This window comes from Zea mays, chromosome 8 (genome assembly GCF_902167145.1).
Source record: "Zea mays cultivar B73 chromosome 8, Zm-B73-REFERENCE-NAM-5.0, whole genome shotgun sequence".
Classification (NCBI taxonomy): domain Eukaryota; kingdom Viridiplantae; phylum Streptophyta; class Magnoliopsida; order Poales; family Poaceae; genus Zea; species Zea mays.
The window spans coordinates 156494858-156501486 of record NC_050103.1 but is presented as its reverse complement, the minus strand read 5'-3'; the positions used below and the strand labels follow the sequence as shown (position 1 = coordinate 156501486).

Sequence of the window (6629 nt, the reverse complement as noted above, 5' to 3'; positions counted from 1 at the left end):
CACCTTGAGTGTTCAGGTTTATCAAACCAGCTAATCTCTTGGCGCATTAAACTTTGGAATGTCAGTGATCGTACGCGCTCCATAAGCTTCGCACCAGCTAATCCGAATAGGAAATGTTCTACTGGGATCAGAACAAATGCACAAGCACCCAACGCAACAAACATGCTTGTCCAGAACCTCTGAGTCCTTCAGTAGTTCTGCAGGTGGCTCATAGAACACCTTTATTGCGGTGGAAATCAATGTGCCATATATCGGGAAAATGACGCCATACATCGCAGACATTATTAAAGCAGAAAGGAAATCTGCTTCCATATGCGTCCACGTCGGCAAAATTTCCTTGACCGTTTGATCGTAGATCATCGGTTCATGTTATTTTTCGTGCAGCCCGTGTGTAGATGCTTCCAGGTGCTTCTCTCCTCGCATCTTCTCTGCGTCTCCGTCCTGCACATCTCGCGCTCCCTCCTCCTCGGCTCCTCCCAAACCCCACCCTCCCCTGCTTGCCCGCGGCTCCGGCGACAGCCGCTTTGCACTCCGGTTCCCTCCACCGCCGCTCCAAAGGTCCAGGTAAGCGCGCTCCCTCCCCCTCCTCCCTCCCCCGCCCGTTCGTAGCTCCGGTGACAGCCGCCATCGCTTCGGGCTCCAGATCCCAGCGCCAGCGCCCCAAAGGTCCAGGTAAGCGGAGGCGGATCTTCCCCTTCTCCCCCATTCGTTTTCCTTGCTAGGGTTCATCGTCCCCTCCTCATTCCCTTCCCGACGAGCTCTCTCCCCATTGCTAGGGTTCGTCGTGCTGGGGTTGGAGTAGACACGGCTGCGGCGGTGGCTCTTCCCCTTCCCCCCTCATCCATTTTTCCTTGCTGGGGTTTGACTAGACACAGAAATTCCTCATGCTACCATTTAGGGTTTAGGGTTGGTTCTCCTACGTTTCAGCCTCAAGGTATCAATGATTCTGAGGCATACGACATATTTTTTGCGGTACGACATGTAGCAACTACAAACCTGCTTGGGATTGTTGTCTTTTGGGTCTGGGTGTGGAGGTATTTGAAGATATGAAGAATAATGTCTGAATTGGACCACACTAATTGTTGTTGACATGTTCTGCCATATGGAGATGGAAAGTGATGCCACTTTTCTTTGCAACATTATCAACATCTATCCATTATTAACGTCTATCCATATTTGACTATCTAATCTTAACGACGTGATGTTTATTTTTCTCATATTCTCAAAGGGGAACACTCACATTCCAAGCGCATCTCTCAAGGTGCCCAAGATATACTAAGCAAAAATCTTGTATCCTAATCTGATAACATGCATAAATGTGGATGGAATAGGGGCATATGACTGGTTCAATCAAGGCCATGCTCCTGCTGTGACATTTTAATGCTAACGAATAAGATAGCAGCATCGATGAAAACAGCCTGAACATAACCCAGGTAACTTATGTCAGTTGTACTTACATTTTCCATATAACACCATGGTTTTAGGCTTCTATCAAACTGATGAAGACTGAATTTTGTCTAAGTTTTTTTAAAGCATACTAACATTCAAGACAAGATAGCAATAAACCAAATCAATACTTCTAGCTCATTGGAATGTCTTCCTGCCTTATTTTATCCGGATTCTTTGAGAAAGAGGTAAGCTCAATGTTTGTTTCAATCTAATTTTTTAGTATGTTTTAATTTCTTCGCATCTGCTGGAGACTTTAAATTTGAACTAAGTCTCAGGAGAAGCATTTGAATTGTTACAGATACTTTTGGTCTCACCTAACTGTGTGGTATTTATAGTTTGCTCATTTGTATACAATCATCGGCTTTACAACCTTGTTTGCTCAACCCAAAAAAAAGGTGGGCAGAAACTGTCTGTTTCATCACTCACCAAGCACACCCAACGTACATTTAAGGAGAACAGCACAAGAAGACAAGAAGCACCTAAACGGAAGTGAATAATTAATTAACCATGTAAAACCATGTCCTCACACGTTTAAGTTGTTTACATTTCCTCATAAATGAATTTGTACCAATTCAAACAAGCTTGTTAGCAAGTACGAGTAGCATTTGTGTTAGAAAAATACAAGAAAAAAGATCTCTTAAGTTCTCAACTTTTGCTTGATCTTGTGTGTTAGACTGTTAGTGTTCATATGGCGCATCCCAAATATTCCTGTCCTGTAATTGAACACAGACAGCCCAAATACTCCTTCTGTAATTGAACACAAGAATATGTTTAGTTGATGGTCTGGTCATGGAGCTCAAATTTGGTTCAACATGAATTATGATACTGACTGTGTACTCTAGATATTTATGTTTATTTTTTGCAAATTTGTTTGTTCATTTCAGACATGGATGCACCCGATTTTCCCTGCCCTCTTCTATGCCTGTGAAAGAGTCATAAGGAAATTTCATGAGAACGACTACCATTCAGGTATTGTGAGGTAAGCTATTGAACTGTATTGATTTGGCTCATTCGGAGTTTCAAATTGTCAGTTATTAATCAAATGCTATTATGTACATGCAAGCAGCAATTTATCTGGGAGATGTGCTCTCTATTCACATGAAGAAGCCTCGGGGTTTCAAGTACTAAAGTGGAATGCATCTTTTTTTTGTAAAATACCAAGTCTTGCCTTTCGACTGGTATCATTTTATTAATTATTGCACACATATTCGAGAAGTAATTTATCTGTGGTTCTTGCTTACAGTTTTCCCATATATACAGGCACCCCTTCTCTATAACTCTGGCACCAGGAGATAACTACTTGACTGTGCATATCCGCGCGCTGGGTGACCGGGCATCCAAACTTTCGATTCTCTGAGATTTTGAACTTTGATGGCAGTGAAAGGGATCAGGCTCCGAAAACAGGGAGCAAGAATATGTGTGTTGTCTTGCAAGTCCTCTTTCACGAACGAGTTGCTTCTTTTATTTTTTTAACATCTAAATATCCATTCAAAATCATACACAATACTTCACTTTGTTCTTCATGTTATACAGTTCACTAAGTCAAAAGGAACCTTGTGCCTCCTGTGTTTCCATGATTTACTATTGAACAATGAACATATCTGATTCACAATGATTTAGAGAACAAAACAACAAGGGGATTAACATTTTACTTTCACTACTTTAGACCAGCACTCTTGTCCGTTTTTTTGTATCCAATAATAAAGGCCAATTTCTGGCTTCTCTTTGCAATATGCTTTGTTGGGATTGAATCTAGAACCACTGTTCTTAATAATCTAGCACAAATATGAACTGCTGCCAACACCACCATCTTGCTCTTTGTCTTCAATATCTAGAACTTTTTTGGCTGGCTGGGGGAGGTGTTCTTATTTCTGAATTGATTCAAGACATCGATACTCCCTTAGCCAAGGGTGAAAGGGCTATAAAGCCAAGAAGACGAAGAAGGGTGAAGAATTCAGGTTTTCGGAAGCAATAGTGAAGACTATTTTTTGGCTTCTCTTTGCAATATGCTTTATTGGGATTGGATCCTCGATCATTGTTATTAATAATCTATCACAAATATGAGTTGTTGCAGATCCTATTGACACAACCATCTGACTCTCTACCTTCATTTTTTTGCAATTTTTGGTTGCCTGGGAGGTGTTGTTGTTCCTGAGTATCTTGTCAGGTAACATGATATTTCATATTTACTCTTGAAAATAATAGCTTTTGTATGGTGAACCATGCACAATTAAACATAGAAAAATCATGTTCCTTTTGTGTGATTCGGTGGAATCCAACGATAAGATGTCTGTTACTGTCAAACTGTGTATGAATGATTTAGTCTACATTTTGGAAGTGTCATTCACAGTTGATTTAATTTATTGTTCTATGTTGAGAACAAGAGGTTCGAATAATACATATGTTGACTACAGACTGCTCAAATCGATTCAAGCATACGTGCTTGATTTTTGAGTTTCGAGCTGTTAATGCACCTATGGTATCTACATAAACGTTACTGGTTAAGGTGTGTATGTGGGTATGCATCATGGGTTGTTTGTTATTAGCATTGATGGACAAGCTGTGTCTATCTCTAATCAGGACAAGAACTATATGAAGATGCAAGTTTGTTCTTATCAAATCTTATTACTTAAATCTAAGTTTAATAAATTTTTTTGGAGGAAACACTCCTCACAGGTTTTTGTTATCGTCATAGGCAGTATATCACTTATCCTTATACCTGCTGCTAGCTGCCAATTATATTATTGCAAGCCTCCTTCATGTCTTCTCCCTGTTCAATGTACTTTGGTATTCACTTTTGCTATTGCATTATTGATACTTATGTTTCTCAAACTTCATAGGCCTCCTTCATGTCTTCTCCCTGTTCAAGTGGTGGGCTTGGGAGATTGGCTCTTGAGATATCTTCTCTACGTACATGTACTATAATAAAATTCTTCATCTAAATCTAGCTCATATCATTTATTTTCTGATGCTATATTTTTATTGAGAAATCAAAATATCCATATGTTGAGAGCAAATCTTGATGTAATCACTACTGATCAAAGTGCACCTGAGTATTTTATGCCTTTAAATGAGTAGCCGAGGAACTAAAGAAGGAACGATTGGGACATGTTTGTTAGGATGAACTTAAGTTAAGTTCATTCCACTCTTTGAAATCTTAAGAAATGTGTTAGGTCTAGCACCAGTGCTTAAGCTCTTGGAGCATACTACTTTAATGCTACTTAATATGTATTATAATCTCAGTTCAATCTCTAGTTGACATAAACGCTACAATTCCGTTGGCAACCGCTGCCAAAAAAACATAGTTTGGTAAATTTGATCTGATACTGATATTCTTATGTCCTTAATAATGAGTACTCTAAATATATACATGTTCATCACACAGTATAAAGTTATACATTCTTATAATAAGAGTTTACACCACGGATCAGCACGCGCGCATGGGTAGGGCTGGACAAAATGCTCGTGGCTCGCTGGCTCGCTCGTTTCATGGTCAGCTCGGCTCGGCTCGGATCGGCTCGTTTGAATTTTGTCACGAGCTGAGCTGACATCCTAGCTCGGTTCGTTAACGAGCCAGCTCGGTTCGTAAACGAGCCAGCTCGCGAGCTAAACGAGCTACCATATTCCAGTAAAACGAAACTATATACATATCATTTATAGAATAATTGATGAACATGTTATATATATGTGAGGTGTCTATGTCCTATGAATTAAACTAATGATTAATGAACTATGCCTATGTGTTAATTTGGTCTATACAAATATAATTATGGGTTAAACTGATGAACATATATGTGAATTGTGAATTAATGAGTGATGAATTGTGATAATTTGGTGTTATATTGACGTGGTTTGTGAAACTGAGTATAATTACTATTTTCTATTGTTAAATTAGTTTGAAATTAACTAAAAATAATTATTATATACATTTTAATTTTTTCTGCTCTGGCTCGCGAGCTAAACGAGCCAGCTCGAGCTCGTAAACGAGCCGAGCCGAGCTCACGCTGTGGCTCGTTACCTTAACGAGCCGAGCCGAGCGTTATCCACCCCTACGCATGGGCGCGCGCCATACACTAGTCGCAGACAAGCGACCGCGAGCAGCCGAGCTGCTGCATCGCGCCGGCAGGAGCGGCCGAGCGGGACTGCGGTGTGCGGGACGCGTCGACGCGGGGACGGCCGGATGGACAGACGGCGCTTACGGTGACACGGTCACACGGAGTGTGTATTATCTAGACCCTAATCTCCAATCTCTTAGTGGGCCGGTCCAAGGTATTGCCCAGTCAATACTGGGCTATACTGGGCCCTCCGCCCATGCTCTCTCATGTACTGCCCTGTGGACCCCAGGCCCATCCAACTACTGCGCCTTTCCAACATCCGACCATGTCCCACACTACCACCAAACCACACATATCTTAATGTTTAGAAATAAATAATACAAAGCGAGCACTTGAACCCACGCCCCCTGCTATAGAAATTTAGAGCTTACCACTAGACCACATGTATTTTAGTGTTTAGAAATAAACAATAATTATATTTGAATAAATATCTCAATACCTATTTATATGATATATAAAAATCATAGCAAAGCACGGTATTTGGTATTTGGCTAGTTATTTATAAGAATTATTCCGAGAGGTCCGACTCGACCCTTCTTGTTTGTTAAGACTGTGGGGATCAGACTCTGGTTCAATAAGGATGTGTTTGGTTGGAGAGAATTAGAATGGAGCGGTTCCATTCTAGTTTTTGAGAATAGAGCCGTTCTATTCTTCGTTTGATAAGCAGAACGGAGTCATTATATTTTTTGTTTGGTTGAAGAGTAGAATAGAGTGGAGCCGCTCCATTCTTTGTTTGGTTGGAGAGCGAGTGTAGAGGGTAGAAGGAGAAGAGCGCTCATGTCCGAGAGAGCGCTTGCATCCGATGATTTTGGTGCAGTGGGAGCACTCCACCTATTTATGGTAAATTTTCATATAGAGATTTCAGGGAGCCGCTCCGTTGCTCTTTGTTAGAAACCAAACATCCAAAAAAACTAGAATGGGGCCACTCCATTCTCCTCCACTTCTCAACCAAACACACCCTAAGACGATGAGCGCGCTAGTGAGCGAGGACACTGTAGTGCCGGGACGTATGGTTCTCGCAGACCGACTAGACTCACCGAGTGTACATCTCTCCCAGCTCCCACC

At 41.2% G+C, this 6629-nt stretch overlaps 1 non-coding gene across 8 annotated transcripts; it reads left to right on the top strand.

Moving 5' to 3' along the window:
- Positions 1 to 426: 426 nt before the first annotated feature.
- On the top strand, positions 427 to 4543 carry LOC103636197 (uncharacterized). Of its 8 annotated transcripts, XR_004852174.1 has the most exons (5): positions 485 to 1634; positions 2334 to 2428; positions 2516 to 2627; positions 2710 to 3616; positions 4290 to 4543. It is a non-coding gene; the product is annotated as an uncharacterized protein (transcript). The 8 variants fall into 8 exon arrangements; XR_004852172.1 differs by having other exon boundaries at positions 427 to 2428; XR_004852176.1 differs by having other exon boundaries at positions 485 to 1433; positions 1534 to 2428; positions 2516 to 3616.
- The last annotated feature ends 2086 nt before the right edge of the window (positions 4544 to 6629 follow it).